Source organism: Felis catus, chromosome B1, assembly GCF_018350175.1.
Source record: "Felis catus isolate Fca126 chromosome B1, F.catus_Fca126_mat1.0, whole genome shotgun sequence".
Classification (NCBI taxonomy): Eukaryota; Metazoa; Chordata; class Mammalia; order Carnivora; family Felidae; genus Felis; species Felis catus.
The window spans coordinates 58327974-58345746 of NC_058371.1; the positions used below are offsets into that span (position 1 = coordinate 58327974).

General features: G+C 44.1%; 1 protein-coding gene and 1 long non-coding RNA gene across 7 annotated transcripts in view; one reads left to right on the forward strand and one right to left on the reverse strand.

The window, feature by feature from the left end:
- LOC111560135 overlaps nt 1–17773 on the reverse strand; it is a 297662-nt gene that overhangs the window by 29011 nt on the left and 250878 nt on the right. Inside the window, exons 10-13 of the long non-coding RNA XR_006596594.1 lie at nt 11735–11816; nt 8503–10594; nt 7875–7973; nt 7360–7385 (exon numbers count right to left, since the gene is read on the reverse strand). This is a non-coding gene — a long non-coding RNA (uncharacterized LOC111560135). The remainder of the gene's footprint in view (nt 1–7359; nt 7386–7874; nt 7974–8502; nt 10595–11734; nt 11817–17773) is intronic.
- The window catches only part of MFAP3L (microfibril associated protein 3 like), a 100539-nt gene continuing 91601 nt past the window's right edge, over nt 8836–17773 (forward strand). For 5 of the 6 annotated variants that reach the window (XM_045055681.1, XM_045055676.1, XM_023252672.2 and 2 more), the window contains exon 1: nt 9828–9960. The gene's annotated coding sequence lies outside the window, so the exon portion shown is untranslated. Of the gene's footprint in view, nt 8868–9190; nt 9291–9827; nt 9961–17773 lie in introns of those variants that run through there. The other variant, XM_045055678.1, reaches the window with a different exon arrangement.

Sequence of the window (17773 nt, forward strand, 5' to 3'; positions counted from 1 at the left end):
AGGATATCATTAAAGGAAAGGCTAAGAAATGTACGGTGCACTCACACAAATGGAACAGAAATAAAACATTATTAATGACCGACCTCAGTCATTTAATCAACTTCAGACTGCCCACCAGGCTGCACATTTTTCTTTAAATGATGACAAGTTGTGCTGATCCATTATGCCTCATCAATCTGCCTTGTGACCATCTTAAAACATTGGATAGACTCCTCTAGAAACCAGTACAAGGTGAAATCAAATTCCAAACATAAATGATATCTTGGTTTCACTGGCATGCTGTAGTATGCTGTTATCTGAGAGCAGTAACCAACCAAACAGGCCTTCAACAAACAGTTCAAACTGGCTCAAAACCTCTCTGTGCCAACCTCGCTCCAACATGGCTTAAGCATGGAGCTGTGGCAACTCGCAAATTATTTCACTGAATCAAAGAATTGCCATGGACTTCACTTCACAAAACTCCTACTTATAGGACAAAAGGCACTGGAGCTTCTGACTTTAGCATCTGATCCTTATTAGATACAGAAAATGTGACTCCTTATTATGTTTAATCCTCATAGCATTATGCATCTCTTAGACATTATAGTTACAGAGGTTTGATATTAAGACAGAATGGCATCAATCTTGTGGTCAAGCAGCAACCCTTACATGTCTCCCCTCTAGACTCCATTCACCTGGGAATTTGCTGGGTATCTTCCAAACAGATGGATCTGACACCCAGAGAGTTGTATAGAGACTTTCCTTTCATCCTTCCTTTTTGAAAATAGATTATATACTCAAACAGGTATGTTAAATATTATGGTCAATGTAAGAAATTTTCTAGATTAATTTTTACTATATACTAATTTCTGAACCTGGATGTACAAGAGAAGCCACATCCCCAAATGTCAACTTGCTTCTAACCAAATAATCATTCTTTATTTTTTTTTAGGCAAACAACTATTCAAAATGAATTCGTTGCCTTTTTCTCCACATACCTCTTTTCCTAATGGAGACTAGTTTATTTGAAAACTGTATAAGTCATTATTAAGTTCATATTTTATTCAACAGACATTTAGCAAGCACCTACTATGTGTAGAATAATACTGTGGATGCAGGCTGCAAGAACATGAGATGTGGCCTCTATCCTCAGGAGTTTTAATTAGTTTGGGTGCATAGGCAATGCATGTTAAATGTAGCTTGCACAATAAAACAGTTTTAATGTTGTACCAGATAAAAATGAAATCACTTAATTTGATGTTTAGGAAAATTCTTTGGACTGATTAAAAACATAAAATTCATTATATTTTTATTGTTGCTGATATGTATTCTTGCTGTAAGCCTGTCACTGAAAATTCATTCATCATGCTTAATGGTTTTATTAATCTTCCACTATAAATAACTCATGGGATAAGAGTCACTCTCCAATTTGTTTTATAGCTTACCAAAAAAAAAAAAAGTCACCCTAGTTCTTTTGTAAATGAACTGTCACTATAAATTATGCAATCTTCCTGAATTGTAGACAAATCTGGCATATTTGTTTTATAATAAATTAAAATGCATGCATTAGACTTGATTTTTCCTCTTACCGCAATATTAGTTTCACTGATCCAAAATATTACATCTAATTCATTCTAAAACTCATGAATTATATGGCTAATTTATTGTGATGATATTAAAAGTAAATCATACTGAAACTGAAAAAACATTATTCAACTTACCATGTCATCATATGTGTGCTGGTGATCCACAGTCACCTTAATGTTTAGGATTATACACCTTGACAGTTAATGCAACAAATAGAAAATAATCTCACTCAAAAACTATCAATATGCATTTACAGATATTAAAGGTAATTATTCCATTAAAAAGTTGCATTCAGTTGATAAGAGCATAAAGTGAAGATATATATACCCCCTTCTCAAACCCCTGTTTCTAGGGCACTTAGGTGGCTCAGTCGGTTGAGCATCCAACTCTTGGTTTAGGCTGAGGTCATGATCTCACCATCATGAGATCGAGCCCTGAGTCTGGCTCCTCGCTAGGCATGGACCCTGCTTGGGATTCTCTCTCTCTCCTGCTCTCTCTGCCTCTCTCCCACGCATACACGTGCACGTGTGTGTGCTCTCTCTCAAAATAAATAAATAAACTTAAAAAAAAAAATCCTGTTTTCTATCACTCCATGGCCCCACCTCTAGACCTTCCAAGGAACTCACAGCTCTAAACTACAAGTCCAGATCGAGCTGCAGCTCTGAGAGTCCTACTGGCATTTGAGGAGCTCTGAGGAAATCCCCAGGGGTGATCCACTGGATGCTAGATATCTTTAATAGGACTGAGTCAGGTGTAACAGTGCCTTAGCACTAAAAACTAGCAGGGCATCAGCCCATGTTTGGTAAAGCAGAGCTGATAAGAGGATGGTGGGGAGTCATATCAGCCCCAACACCAAGCTTCCACCTGGTATCACTATAACGGATTGGGAGATAGCGGGGAGGAGGATTAAGAGCAGTGGCAAATGACTTCTAACTACATTCTTTTATCATCCTCAACCCTGATGACAGAAGGTAAATGCAAGCAAAAATAAGACAGGGACCAGGAAAGAGCTGGAGCAGGAAGCAGGATACAACACTCCTGGTCCAGGGTAACCTTGAGCACCCAGAAGATCCCCAGGACCCTGTGCTTTTAGACTTCAGCCTCTTGGCCCCCTTAGCACTGCCTGAAGAAAGATCCACTTAGACTAAGGCCTTCTCCTACAGGAAATGAGACGCTGGTGGAGCCAGGGGTTGGGGAAAGCTGAGGACGTTGAGCAAGGGAAGCCTAAGAAGGGATCTGATAATACATCAGCCTCTCTGAAGCTGCCGATACCACTCTCTTAATATGGTTTCTTAACAATTTAAATGCATTTGTAAGAAGATCTCAAATTTAAAAAGGTACATTTTTGTACTAAATGCAGGCATCAAAGAGTCAGTGACCCTTGAACTGGGTAACTTCTGCGTTCCTGATTTGCCTGTCATATCACATTTTGAATATTTTAGGTTAGTTAACAATTTAAGGGAAACCTATGCCTGAGCCAGAATCTTATAAGAAATCAATGAGTTCAAACATTGAAGCATGTGATCTTTGGGAACCATCCTGGAAGTCGGGTAACAGGGATGCTGTTGGACAGCTGCAGCCTGGCTCCTCTCTGAGGAGTCTCTTGGATTCTTCCCTTATGGGCTTGGGCTCCTCATTTCCCCATTAGTCTTCTCATGACTCTTCCCACAATATTATGAAAGGCAGGCAAAGAACACTCTCAAGAAAAATAGTGTGACGGTAAATACAAGCAAAAATAAAAGACAGACAGAAATCCAAATTAAGACCTCTGTAAGCAAAACACCCTAGTCCCCAAAGTTCCTAGTACTAGTCCGTAGTTGTAGATGTAGGAACTTCAAAATGCCAGACCTCAAGCTATAAAATGAACTTACAGCAGGGAGAGGGAGTGTAGTGTGACTTTCCCCTGGATGACTATTTTGGTGCCCTTTTTTAACACTAACACCTTCAGAAATCTCGTTCGTTCTCTGGCTTTTCCGGTACCCTTAGGAGTGGGGGCCCAGGGCCAGGTAAATTACAGGCTGGTAAAGGGCTCACGGATGACAGGGAGCTGCTCTAGGTGAACTCATTATCTACCCTGTCTCTTGTGAGCAATAAGCAATAGTAGACTTTTAATGTGATTAAATGTCATATTCACGTAACAGTAGAAGACTCCTAAAGACAGGCTGGGTATTCCCCCTTTCAAGCTTAGTCCATCTTCAGTAATTAGTGCTATGGACCAAAGCACACACACAGAATTATAAATCACTGAAATCAATCACATCAAGACAGATCTGCAGAGTCCTTTTATACTCCACTCTATCTTCTCCCTGTCATTGTTAGGCAATGTCATTATGCTTATTAATGACACTTAGCTGTATCTCTGAGCCACCTCACCCTACATTCTACCTTCTACCCTTACGAGCACCAAATCGTAATTTCTGCTCAGTTTAAGAAAATCGGTCCATTTAGTTCATAAATATAGTCACAAAATTCCTCCAGTTTTATGGATGGTTAATTTCAAAATCATGCCACCTTTAAAATTCCTATGAAAGCAAAAATGAAGACTCCTTGAAACTAATAGCAGAAATGCTATTACATATAATTAATAGCAGGAATTATGATAGGGAACCCATAAACTATGATGCTGAAAAATCAGCCACTAACTGTTCCTTAGTAACTTCCTCCTTCAAAATGTTCATGCTTTCAGCCATATACTCATTCACAATTTATTAGCAGCCTTGCCTTTCTGCCAGCTGACCCAAATCAAAAAGAAACATGCTGGTGACATTCCTGAAACACATCATCAGAAAGAAAAGCAGAATCAATATCATACAGACTGAGAGGCTAAAATCTGAATGGCATTTCAGACCAGCCAAGCAACTGATGGTATTTGTATTTTAAAATGCCTGCCTCCAAGATACTCCAATGTGCAGTTCTAACACCAATATCCAGCATGCAACTCAACAAAATTTATTGGCATCTATTATTTGGCAGAAACTATACTGGATTAGGTTGAAAAGACTTACTAAAGAGAAGTTTCAAAGCTCATATATGCCTGAAAAGCAGGTGGTCCAAATGGGAAACCTATTCCCTTAGCCAGATAACCACAGTTATGTCATAACCCCAACACTATCCTTAAGAGGATAAAAAAAAAAAAAACTATTCATAAGCACACGCATCCATGGTGGAGAATGAACCAAACACAGTGGTGGTGATTTCTAGATTCATCTCTTCTCTGGCCAATAATTCATTTCCTTAAATGGGAGTCATTGTCCACAAGGAAGCCCTGGGGGGGGGGGGGGCTCGACTACAATGCCCATTAATGTCCCAGGCTGGCAAACTGTCCAGGAGGGCAGGGCTTCAGTGTTGTCTCACAGGGAGGTCCAGGAAGGGCGTGACCCTATAAGCTGGAGCTTCTGCTCCCTGTGAGTAGCAGGCACGCCATCTGCTGCCCTGATTTTTGCAGCTGGCTAACTGGTTAGACCACACACATGCACACACACCTCCAAAGGACCAACACAAATACTCAGTCTAAACCCACGACGAGGAAGAAAATATTTTTCTAATATTCATTCAGACTTCTCAGGAAGCTTCCCTCTCCTTGGCCAGCAAATCACAAGACTGTGGGGAGACATATTTGTTTTCTTTCATCCCTTCTGCTGGCCCCTCCCTAATTGCATCCTTTCAGACTCCCAGGAACAAGGAAAAAGCCTAATGTAGGTTCATAAACCTCTTATTGTCTCTTCCAGGAAGGGGACAAGGTCAGACCTTCTGCTGTCCCAGTCACCCTTTGTCAAAGAAGGCCGAATTGAGGGAAGAGGTGCTGGAGAATAATACCTACATGGTCATCTGGCCTACATGGTCACCAAGTAAAACCCCTGTGGTTCAACACACAGAAAACCAAGAAGCTACTTTGCTACGTACTCTTCTATATTCTCCAGATTCTAAGTCAAGGCTATTTAATAAGCACAAATATGGACAACACTTTTTTAAATGGACCGATTCCCTTCCCACTCACATATATCTCTCCGCCAAAGAAAACCAATACTGGGGATACTTGAAGTTCTGGACTGACAGTTATTACATGATGTAGAACTACAGTTCTCAAATACAGTGTCTGGAATCCCCTTCAGGGCTTGCTAAAATTGCTGCCCCATAGACCATTCTATCCAGGAGGTCTGTAATGTGTTCCTCATCCCGTGGAGGGTTCTGAAGCCAGTGGTCAGTCCCCTCCATAAGTTAGCTGTAGGAGCTCTGGGAAGACAATGGGAACTGGTAGAACCATAAAAATTATGTTCATTCCTAAAGGGTTAATCTGCTTTCCAGAGGTGCCATACTTTCAACAGAAAAAAAATAAACAAAATCTATTCTAAGGACTAACTATATAATTAGAGGATTATAACAACCCCAGGGAAGGAAACACAATGATAGAGAACAATGGAATTTGTGGATTAATTACCAATATAATGCTGAGCTTTCAGCAGTTACAGACTGATAATACAAGAAAATCAGATTGGCTCACAAAACGCTTCCTGATTTCCGAAGCCGGTAAAAAATTCACTGGGTTTAAGGTCAAATCTGAAATCTTGCTTATATTGCTCAAAAAAACATAACCATTCAGCAGGTTGTATGTGATGTGACTTTGTTCTGGTACTTTTTCTTTGCATTCCATTTACAATTTCAGGAAGAATTTTAAAAATTAATGAACTTTAAATATCGCAAGGGTACAAACGTCTATCATTCATTTGTTAAGTAAAATGTTACTAAAAACTGAACATAAGGATACAAAGATGGTTGAGACAAGCCCTTGCTGTCACATCGCCTACAATGTAGTGGGGAAGTTGAAAAAAAAATAATAAATCAAGGTTAGTATCAAAAATGAAGACAAAGTATATGATACAGGTGAAGTATTCAGGATGAAGTCATCTTGTGGAGGTCACAGGGGAGTCAGCCTGAACTGGACCTTGAAGGCTTAACAGTTGCCAAGGGGTGAACAAGAGGAAAGAAGAAACAAAAGAACTAAAAGAACATGGAGGCAGGAATTCCCATAGCAAATAGGTTGCATCCACTAGGATATGGGACATGAGGAGACATTGGCTGGAGACTAATCTGGAGAGAGAAACAGGGGCCAGTTCATGCTTAAAACTTTGTCTTGAAGGCACTATGAATCAATTTAAGATTTTTAGCAGATATGCTGAAATATAATTTGCTTAAAAGGAAAAGTCTGAGGAGGCAAGAAGGCTAGATTGGAGGCAACACAGAGACAGAGAACCCATTTAGAAGGGATGACGGACCCGAGAAGGCAATGCAGTTGGAGGGTCTTTTTCAGAGATGTCTAAGGGCAGTGACTCGCTGGATGACAGAGGAAAGGCAGATAGGTGAATCTAGGATAGCATTCATTTTTATGGGGCACACACCAGTAGCCAAGTTAGGACATTTAAGTAGAAGAACAACTACAGCTCATAAGTTCTGTTTTGAGACGTATTTGTCTCAAGTTTCCCGAGGGTCATAGCAATTAAGATTGGTAGATGACATATAAAGGTCTGAACGCAGGGAGATTTGGAGAGGAATATAATGTTAGGAGTAAAGATAATATTCAAAATATTAATAACCAGTAGAGACAAATAGTGAGGCATAGACACTGACCAATCAGAGCAGGTACCTGATGGACCAGAAACAATTGGACAATCAACAGCTACCATGGCCCTATATGCACACACCAACTGAATACCACCTTGACACTGACAGTCATAGCACTGGATGAGCACCCTTAGGGAGAGCCGAAGAGAAGAGGGCATAGGACAGAAAACTTACAATGGAGTGGTCCAAAGGAAAAGAACCTGGAGAAAGAAGAGAAGAAGGAACAGTCAGAAAAGTATTAAAACCAAGAAAGGTTTGTGTCATGGAAGACTGGGGACCAGGAAGCTTCATTTGTTCCCCCATCTGAATAGCAGTATGGACTGTTAAAGAGATGTCCTACCCATCTTTTCCCCAGCCAGACTATTTGTGGTGTGGATGTCTATAGGGATCAACAGCAGTGCTCAGAAGATACCAGCAACAATGGAGTCTCAAAGTTCAGGGATAAGGGGGACCCGAGCCCAAGTCAGAGTCTAGGGGGAGACAGTGAGGTTCTTCCTAGGAGTGACCTTCCACCTAAAGACGGTGCCTCCCATCAGGCCAAAGCTGAACCAGAGCTGGATGAGAGGGAAAGGTTGAGATGAAGCCAACCCTTAGTGAGGGTATTTCCCACTCTCAAACCAACATCACCTGCCTATCTTTCTCCTCCTCAGATAGAAAACAGAAAACAGAAAAGTATCCCACTCACCCACCTGGGCTCACTGCAAGGCTCTCTCTGGGTTCTTGAGTTTATTCACCACAAGCCTGTAAAATCTCTTCCCTGTTATCCTTCTGCACTTCAGTGTTCTCTTCTGCAACAGAGGATTCAGAGCAAGTTTCCCACACTTGCCTCAAGCCTATCTAAGACAGCAAGAGAGTATTCTGCAGATTCTCTGAGAATTTGAAAAGAGGTGGACAGGAGAGTCAGAGGGAACAAAGAATTGTCCAAGGGGGGGGGGGAATATAATCCTGCGGAATTATTTGAAAGTGAGGACAAACATTTAATCTTTGATAAAACAAGTGAGAATTTAGGGTTCTACTACAAATGTAAAGAGTTCTTATTAAATACTTGAAAAATGGTTTACACTTCTCTAAAGAAAAATGGGCTGAAAAGTTCTTAGAGCTAAAATATGTGATTATTGGAGATGCCACAAAGCTAATGTTAAAATATGATTTCTAATTTCAATCTTTTAGGGAAAAATCAGGCTTTGAGTCACTTATAAGCCAGATCCCACGTACCCTGCCCCCGCCTCCCAATTCATCCTGGGTAGGGGCGACGTGTCCGGGTGTCAAGGCAATATCCGCCCCCCCCCCGCCCCCCGCTTGCACCCGCCTCCTGACCTTCGAGGTCGTGACTAGCGAGCGCAGCTACATCAACCTTGGGCAACGAGATGCAGCCGCGTGCGGCATTCTGGCACTGTTCTGAGCATGCTCAGTCGAGTCCTGACCCACTTTGCAGGTCCGAGCTCCGGGCAGGGGGTCGGAGGTGCTACTTTGTTTCGTTCGCCAAGGACAGAGTGAAGAAGGAGGGAGATTGAGAGTTGCTTAAAGACGCCTCTCTCCTGTCAGCAGTCCCTGACCCGGCGGCGGAACATGCCCAGTCTGGCTACAAGAGCCACGGGGAACGTCAGTGTTGAAAATCCACCTCTCCTAGTTTTCGCAGTAGCCGAAGGAGAAGGGGGCGGTACTGGAGTAAAAGGATCGAGGTGAGGCGTGGCCAAGGGGGCGGGCCGAAAGGAGCCGGGGAGGAGGAGCCTGGCCCAGCCCCCAGAAATTGTCTCCCTCAAGTCTAAAAAGAAAACGAGGAGGGCGGGGGGCGCTGCCTACGTCGCAGGGTCGTGCCGCCGAAGTTCTGCAGGCGTTACTCACAAATAATTTTAGAATAACATACCTTCTTTAAAAAGCACCATATCGTTCATTAGAGAAAACATAGAAACCTACAAATAATCGAAAATGAGGAACATTTAAAATCCCTGGAACCCCACCTCTCAGAAGCCACCAGTGAACGTCCTGCTGTGTTTTCTTCCAGCTTCTTCAGTGTGGGATTTAGAACTGACAGCAGAGTCACCCGGGGAGACAAGCGAAGCTTTTAATTGCAAAGTGGCTTGACAGGTGGCCTTGGAGACACGGTAAGTTCAGGGGCTGGACGTTGGCTCTCTCCGGTATCCCAGGATGGGATCCTAGGAAACCTGTTCCCGGGTGTCCCTAAACAACAAGGCGACGCGACGCTCAGAAAAGTTGCGCTGGAAGCCCTGGGAGCGCCCTGCCCCCTGACAATTATCAGTCACGCTGCCCAAGCACCACAGCGTCGGAAATAAGTGCCCTCGGCTCCAGCAACACCCATGACGTGCTTGAGCGGGGCCCCGGGGCCGGCGGAGTCCCACCCCGGGAGGCTCAGCAAACTGAATGAGGGACTCCGCGCCCCCAGCCCGCCCCACTCCTCTGCGGGCGTGTCCCGCGGCTCCCACAGGTTCGCACGGCGCCGCCAGCTCCGCCCCGCGCCTGTGGCTGCAGCGAAAACCCGGCGGCGACACCCCGCCTGGCCCCGCGCCTCCGCGCCGCCCGGCGAGCCGCACTGGGCATGCTCGGCACCGGCCGGCTCCGGCTCCTGTAGGTGGGAAGCTCCGCACTCTCGGCCGCCCGCGGCGCAGCCCGCATCGCTGCCAGGCGCTGGCGGAGGCGGCTCGCCCGCAGTCGGTGCTGCCGGGCGTCGGGCGCGGGGCGCGGAGCGGCGACAGCTCGCAGGCTGGCCATGGCGAGAGGCGCACGGCGGCCACCTGAGTGGCGCGGCGGCGTCAGGTTAGCAGGGGCGCCGGGACAGCATGGGGCGACTGGGCGCGGGTGGCAGGGAGCCCCGCACGGGGTGGGCGGCCGGGTCGCTGCGGACGCTGGGGCCGCGGAACTTTCGGGCGCTTAGGCTGGCGAAGCCCAAGGCGTAGGCTGCGCACTGGAGGCGCCGCGAGGTCCCAGAAGCGGGCTCCTGGGGGGTCGCAGGATGCTTCGAGATCCGTGCGGGGCGGGACCCCGGGGGCCGGTGGGTTGGGGACAGCCACCTCTTGGGCTTGTGCCATAATCTTCCTACGGTGAGGAGCGCAGTGTCTACAGTGTGCTGCCGAGGAGCCTCCCAAACCTCCGGGGCCACTGGAACGCCAAGCAGCGGCGGGGGCCTTCGCCAGACTCCAGATCGCTTGGGTCACCGTGCCTCAGTTTCCCCGGGACGGGGGTAGGGTGTACTGTCCCGTGGCCGGGAGGCCCGGAGTTTGGGTTCTGCGCCCAGAGCCGAGAGAGTGCCGCGTCCTGATGCTGCAGGAGTGCGGGAAGCTGTGGGTGCAGCAAGCCGCCGCCTCGCGACTGGAGCTCTCGGAGTTTGTCGCATTTGACTCCATAGCAAGTTGACATCGAATTGCTTCATGGCGTGGAATGGGGAAACGTGCTTCGTTGGTTTAAAAAAAAAAAAAAAAGTAATTGCAAAGCCTATTTATTTTAAGCTCGACCATTAACTTGCCTTCGCCTCCAAAAACAACTTGAGCTTGCAAGTTGCAAGATTTATAAAGCAAGCCAGCAAAAAAGGAAGAATGTAGGTCCATTATCTGCTCACGCTGTAGAAAATAATCTATTATGGTTGAATTGTCCTTGTTTTTAAGGATACTTGGTAGCAGAAAAGTTTGGTTACAGTGGCAGTCTTTATTTTGCGTTATCTTAGCTTATATTAAGAACTTGGAAATCTAGCGTTGGAGAAGCTCAGTGTTTTTTGTAAAGGTTTCTCACTTTTGCTTCTAGATGAAACACATTTTTTTTTTCAGTTGCTACTATGCTGAACATAGTAAGATTGTTCAGAATGAAATGAAAGATGGAAAAAGGTTTATATTAGGAAAAGAGAACGTTAGAATGATGCGGTTCTACTGGCATTTTACAGAAAAATGCGGTTTGTAGATCCCACTGGAGTGTCTACTGTTGGTTCTTCCTAAAACAGTTGGTACCATTACCACTCTTTGGATTATTGGATTTAATAGGAGCAAGGTAAACAATTCTTGTTCTAGTGGGAACCAGTTCTACCTCTAAGGCTATATTCTCAAGCCTATTTCCATAAGTACCACTTAGTAGGTTCAGTTGTTTTCTTTATTAAGCTTATTATAAAATTTGTTTGCATTCTTGACAGACCTTAATATGCTTTGGAGGTGCATTGACTGTTCATTGGTTTGTGAATAGCCTTTAATGTTTGTTTTGGCCTGAGATGGCTCCAGCTCTAATTCCAGATACTCTGAGTGATTTCCCCAGTGGGCTTTATGCTTTTGCCTATACATAAGCAAGATTTAAGAACAGGGAAGGCTTGAAATGTCCAGACAACAACAATAGGAATATGATTAGTATTTCTACCAATTTCCTCCATTTTAGCCAAAGAGTTTGGCTGGTGGTGTTCATTGCTCCTAAATGTACTTCTAAATACATTCATAGAAAAATTTAGAAGTTTGAAAGAAAACAGCGCAAATATTGAGAATTGTACTTCCCTTTTCTATAAAAATGCATCACATTTAAAGTCTGCCATGAAGTACTGAGTATATGTGCAACTTACCCAGTACACAGGTCGTGTTCTCTGGCTGCATTCCCCAATGGAAGTCGGTCATGTCTCCCCTTAGCCTTGGGCTCTTCTTGACCTAGAGGAAGCAGCAAGGTTTTAGTTTTCCTCTTGGTGAATGTAAGCTCTAATGCAGATCAGTAGGACTCTTCTGGATCCAAACATCTCATTTTTTCAAGGTTAGAAAAAACAATGAAATTTAACAAGAGGCACGTTGAAACACTGCTTCTGGCTTCAGGGATTCCACCAGAGGATGGAGTCCCCTAAACTAAAATGAACACAGCTGACAGGAGTTAGGTTGAAGAGGGGTCTTATTAACGAAGAAAATGAAGGGTTTTACTAATGAAGAAAAAAATAGGAGGGTAGACTTTGTATTTCAATCAGGAAACAGGTGATAATTGCTTCTTTTTTGTCCCTGTTGGGTTCTTCCAGCTAAACTGTTAGGCACGTCATTTTTCATTTTATTTCCATGTCTTCAGATTTCTATACTGTACTGTGTTGTTAGTGACATTGGAGATTCACAGCAAACTATTGGCCTTTAAAAATAGATATCCCTCTCCCCTCCTCCCCCCCCCCCCCCCCAGTTGGTTCAGTCGGTTAGGCATCCGACTTCAGCTCAGGTCATGATCTCACCGTTTGTGGGTTCGAGCCCTGCATCGGAATCAGTGCTAACAGCTTGGAGCCTGGGGCCTGCTTCGGATTCTGTGTCTCCCTCTCTCTCTGCTCCTCCCCATTCACGTTCTCTGTCTCTCAAAAAATAAATAAAACATTTAAAAAATTTATTCAACCTCTCATTTGGCTTGCGATTTAAATAATTGAGGCTATTTCAACTTTGCTTAATTGGAGCTTTTTGTTCTTCTTTTTTTTTTAATGCAAGAGCTTCCAGATACTGAAATACCAAATAAATATTGTGCCAAAGTTGCTTTTAACCTCCAACATAGTACAGTCAGGTTTGTTAGACGAGTGTCATTTTTTTGGAATTCAGAAATCACTCGGATAGCATCACTTCCCTAACCTGACCAAGCACTGGGGGTGCAGCTTGCCCTTTTCCATCCATGCCCAGGAAGACACTAAAAATTTAACATTTTGTGATCCATGGCAATTCACATTAAAGTTAGAAATATCCCTAGATGCAAATGGTTTAAGTTTGCTACAGTGCCTCCCTGGAATGGTTAAAGGATTAAGGGGTTTGGTTGATGATGTGATAAGACCCAGTTCAGAGCTGTCAGAACTAGTTTCTAAGCTGTACTCCAAACGTACTGTCTTGCCTCTGCCTCTGCCCAAGGTCTTCACTCATTAAAATATAACATTCATTTTTCTTCCCCACAGCCTTTAATAGGTAGGCCCCGGGGGCTGCAGAAACAAATAAGACTTAGTGACTCAGAATCTAGTCAGAGACACATACTGGAGGACAAATAAACTCTAGTGTGAGGTAAGCGCTTCAGGAAGAGGTATTTGTACATGCGACTGAGGAGACCAGAGAAATGAGCCTCTTGGGTTGGAGGAAGAGAGGCCCCCATGAAAATAGTGACATTTCCACAGGAGCTTAAGGAATTCCTGAGGAATTTGGGTGGAAGTCTTCTAAGCAGACACATGAACTCTACAGGCAGAGGGAATGCCAGTATGGTAATTAGAATAATGCACCCCCCCCCCCCTTAGCTGTCCACTCTGGGACCTTGCAGATGTGATTAAGTTGAAGCTTTTGAGATGGAGAGATTATCTGGATTATTCGGGAGGCCCAGTGTAATCACAAGAGTCTGTATGGGTGGAAGAGGAAAGCAGAAGTCAGTGTCAGAGGGATGCCATGTGCAAAAGATTCAACTGGCCATTACTGGCTTTCAAGGTGTAAGGGAACCACAAATCAAGAATTCAGCCACCCTCTAAAAGCTGGCAAAGGCAAGGAAACAGATGCTGTTCTAAGGCTTCCAGAAGGAACCCAGCCCTGCCAACTCTGTGATTAGCCTAGTAGGATCCATCTTGAACTTTTAACCCACATAATTGAAAGGTAATACATTTGTATGTTACAGTCACCAAGTTTATTTATAACTTAGTGTCATAGAAAAGAAGAAGACTTGGTATGATGGAATAATGAACAGAGGCAGGAAAAGGAGAATGTAATGGTCCTTTCGTGGTGAAGCTGATGCCATGCAGGGGAGTTTGGATTTTATCCTATTACATACAGATAAACCATGGGACACCAGCTAAGCTAAGCATTTTTAAACAGGAACATGCAAGAACAGACTACTGCCAGATTTATCTTCCTAAAAAAGCAATGTATGGCTAAACCCCGAGTTTCATACAGCCATTTAACAAAGGTGTCTAGCCAGAGGTGGTCAGTGACAGATATCGGGAAGTAGCGTGTTCTGTAATTCACTTCTCTGAATTGACCTACAATGGCGTGTGTGTGTGTGTGTGTGTGTGTGTGTGTGTGTGTGTGTGTGTGAAATCATTAGCTTAAGAGACTTTCGTTCAGTCTGTAATGGAAGGTCCTAAAGGTAAAAAGCAGAAGGGCTAAGTCACATTTTAACTACTTTGTTTCCGCCCATTTTCCTCTTAGCAGACCGCTGCTCTGCTGGCTGTGTACCATGCAGACACCAACAGAGGACTAGGAAAGCTCAAGTCTAATGCAGTGAACTTGAGATGATGTACTGTCTCAAGTCACCTGGGCCAGCTCTGACCAGTTGCTAGTAGCTTGTGGGGTGTTGTGGGCTTTTGCAGGCTTAGCGGGAAAATGGCCATGTTTGGCCATGTTTCGCAGTGTTTGCCATGGGCTCCATATTGGCCAGGGTATGGATGATAGTATGATCCTAGATGACCGAACTTCTGTGTTAAAAATATAAGAAATTCAGTCATTCCATCCAAGCATATTTATTTATTCACTCTCTCTTAAGTACAAGGGCTTAATTTCTGTCGTATAAAAACTTCTAGTCTGATTCAGTTGACATCTCTATGTGTCTAGAAAACCTAAACTGAAGAAATCCACCTTAGTGTTACAAGAGTGGCTCTGAATTCAAACTAAACTATATGTTAGAAAAAAATTGATATGAGGGGGTGCCTGGGTGGCTCATTTGGTTTGGTGTCCGACTTCGGCTCAGGTCATGATCTCCCAGTCTGGGATTCAGGCCCCACGTCGGGCTCTGTGCTGACAGCTCAGAGCCTGGAACCTGCTTCAGATTTTGTCTTCCTCTCTCTCTCTCTCTCTCTCTCTCTCTGCTGCTGCTGCTGCTGCCCCGCTTGCACTCTCTCTGTCTCAAAAATAAATAAACATTAAAAAAAACTTTTTTTAAGGAAAAAAAATTGATAAGAGAAAAATACACTTTTCAGATAACATGGTAAGGGAAAACAGTGGGCTGGCAAAATCTGAAACTGGAAACAGTGAGACTTGATTAAGAATTATCTTAATAAAAACAAAACTGTGTCTATATTGTGTAGCCTCCATTTGCATAACTTTATAAGATTTTTACCCACATGTCCTTATACAATGATGTGATAATTATCATTTACCACTGTAAAGGACTAGCTCAGTGCAAACCATTCCCTCTTTCTTGAATCTCTTCTGCCTTGGTCTCTGGTATGCAAGCCCCTAGTTTTCTCCGTGCTTTTTAAATTTTTTTTTATTTCTCTTTCCCTGAGGGTTTGTCTTTCTTTTCTCCAAATTATAACCTTGGTCTTTTCGTCTTGTGGTTTTCTATGTTCTTTCTGGGTGATTTATTTTCCCTCGTGACTGTACCACTGGCCCGTACACCAATATCTCCAAATCTGTATCTTCAGAAGTTTCTCTCATCCACTCATTAATTAATTCATCAATCCATTCAACAAATACTGATGACCTGAGAGTTTATCTAATTTTGGGACAGATGTGCACAAAAATAATTGCAGAAAAAATATGAAGGTATGGGTAAAGGTCAGTGAAAACAGGGGTGTCCAGGGCTATCTGGGGTGAGTCCTGGAGGGATCGTGAACCAAGACTTGAAAACCAAGTTGGGGTTTGCCAGATGTGCAAGGATATGAAAGTATGGCCAGCTGGAGGCACAGAGGTGCTGTGGGGAATACAAGAAGCTCAGGAAAGGGGAGGGCCAGGGGAAACTCCAGAGGTGCAGTTAAAGAGTGGATAGGAGTCAGATCATGAAGGATCATGTATGTCCTTTCAAGGACATTAGTTTTATACTGCTGACAAACACATCGAATATGTTTTAAGTCAGATCTTTTATAGTCAGCTGATTTCAGCAACAACATAGAATGTGGATCGGAGGCAGGTGAGACTAAAGGCAGGTCAGTGAGGAAGGAGTCTGCTAGGGTGGTGCCTGTCAGAGATGATGAGCACATAAACCTGGGACAAACCAGGGATGTGATAGTCATGTGGGCAGGGAAGGAAAGGAGGCATCTGAAGCAGCTCCCACATGATTGCGTTATCTGTGTCAAGTACCGCAGAAGTGTGGGAAGGCATACTGTCTCAAGGGTTCTCCTGCTGAGCACCAGACTTTGCAGGACCAGAGGGACTGACTGCCGCTGCGTGTGTTTAACCAGAGAGACCTAAAGCCGCAGAGGAGCAGGAAAGCCCAAATGCAGAGCTGTGTGTGAAGGAGGAAATCAGAATCTCTTTGCAGGGCACGTAGTTTGTCAGGGAGGCATCAGAGAAAGAAGAAATTGATTCCCTGATGGTTCATCAGCTTCTGGGCAGAAGGATTTGGGGATGCTAATGAGATTGAAACCATGTTGACATGTTGACGTGGGGTAGACTTCCCTAATTCTGCATTGGAAGGCAACTGTCTTAGAGGCTGGGCTGAAGTTGACTCTGTAATCCATGCAAAAGAGGAAGTTTGCTGAGCAGGTGTTTAAATTTAATTCAAGATCTTTCCCTTCCATTGAGGATTTGAGTTGGCTGATGGCACCAGGAAGAGTGGAAGGGAAAGCTGGGTGCTCCTTAAGGAAATAAATGGGTTGGAATAAAGTGCTCCAGAATTACCCATTGATGGGTCCCTTCTGGTTCAGGACTGGAGGGCCCAGACTGGGGATAATTCACATCATTCTCATCAGCTCATTAAAGCAGCCCCTCTCCTAGAGAAGATGGGATGTTCTGTTCCGGGGTCTACACCTTTCTGTACCCTCTTGAAACTAGCAAGAGCTCTATAATATTTGTGAGAGTGGGAACCATCTGAAGTTGACCAGTTAATTCCTTTCTTCTCAGTGGCCAAGCTGCCCCGTAAAGAAGTAAGTAGATGTATAGGGACTATGTTTTCTTAAAGATGCAAAACCCACTTTCCCTGGTCCTCAGCGTGGGGATGTATTTGCCTAAAGACTGCATTAGTGTTTGGCTCTCAGTTTCACCCAGGACTTCCTTCTGGGTCTTCACACCCCAGGATGGCCATGGGAGGGATCAAACATCTGGTAACCATGGAGCTTTCTTTCTTCTCAGCTGCTATTGTTAACTTCACTTAGTCGATTTCTGCCTCCCTACCAAAGCCAGGTGCTGGGCTGTACTGCTGTTACTAATCATGCCTGTACTTCTGTTCTTGCCCTCTCCCCACCCACCTTTTTGCCATGCCCGATATCAGTCCCAGGTCAGAGGGAAGTTTTTTTTTTTTTTTTTTCCTTCAAGGTTTGAACAACCCTAGATTACTTGCTTTTGTTAGATCTCCCAAAGATAACCTAGTTTTCTCCATCTTAAAACACTTTTGAGGACCTTGAAGTTAATTGCCAGAAAACATTTGAGTATTACCAATACTTTACTGAGGGCAGAACATTACTCCTTGTGCAACTGAACCCTGGACCTATAGTGTATTTTTGCTTCCTTCCTGCCCTCCCAGGGCAGCTCATCCCTGTCTCCATGCTCTGGCTGTCTCCTCTTTCACTTGTGTTTAGATTTACTTTGTAAGTAATGGATCAACTGTCCCAGAGCCCTCATTATCATTTTTCCTAATCAGACCTAAAGGCCCCTTTTTAATATAATTTCTGGAGGAGCACCCTAATATCCGAGTTCTCGAGATGGGGATGCATATCAGATCCATTGCATGAGCCTTGTGAAAACATACTATA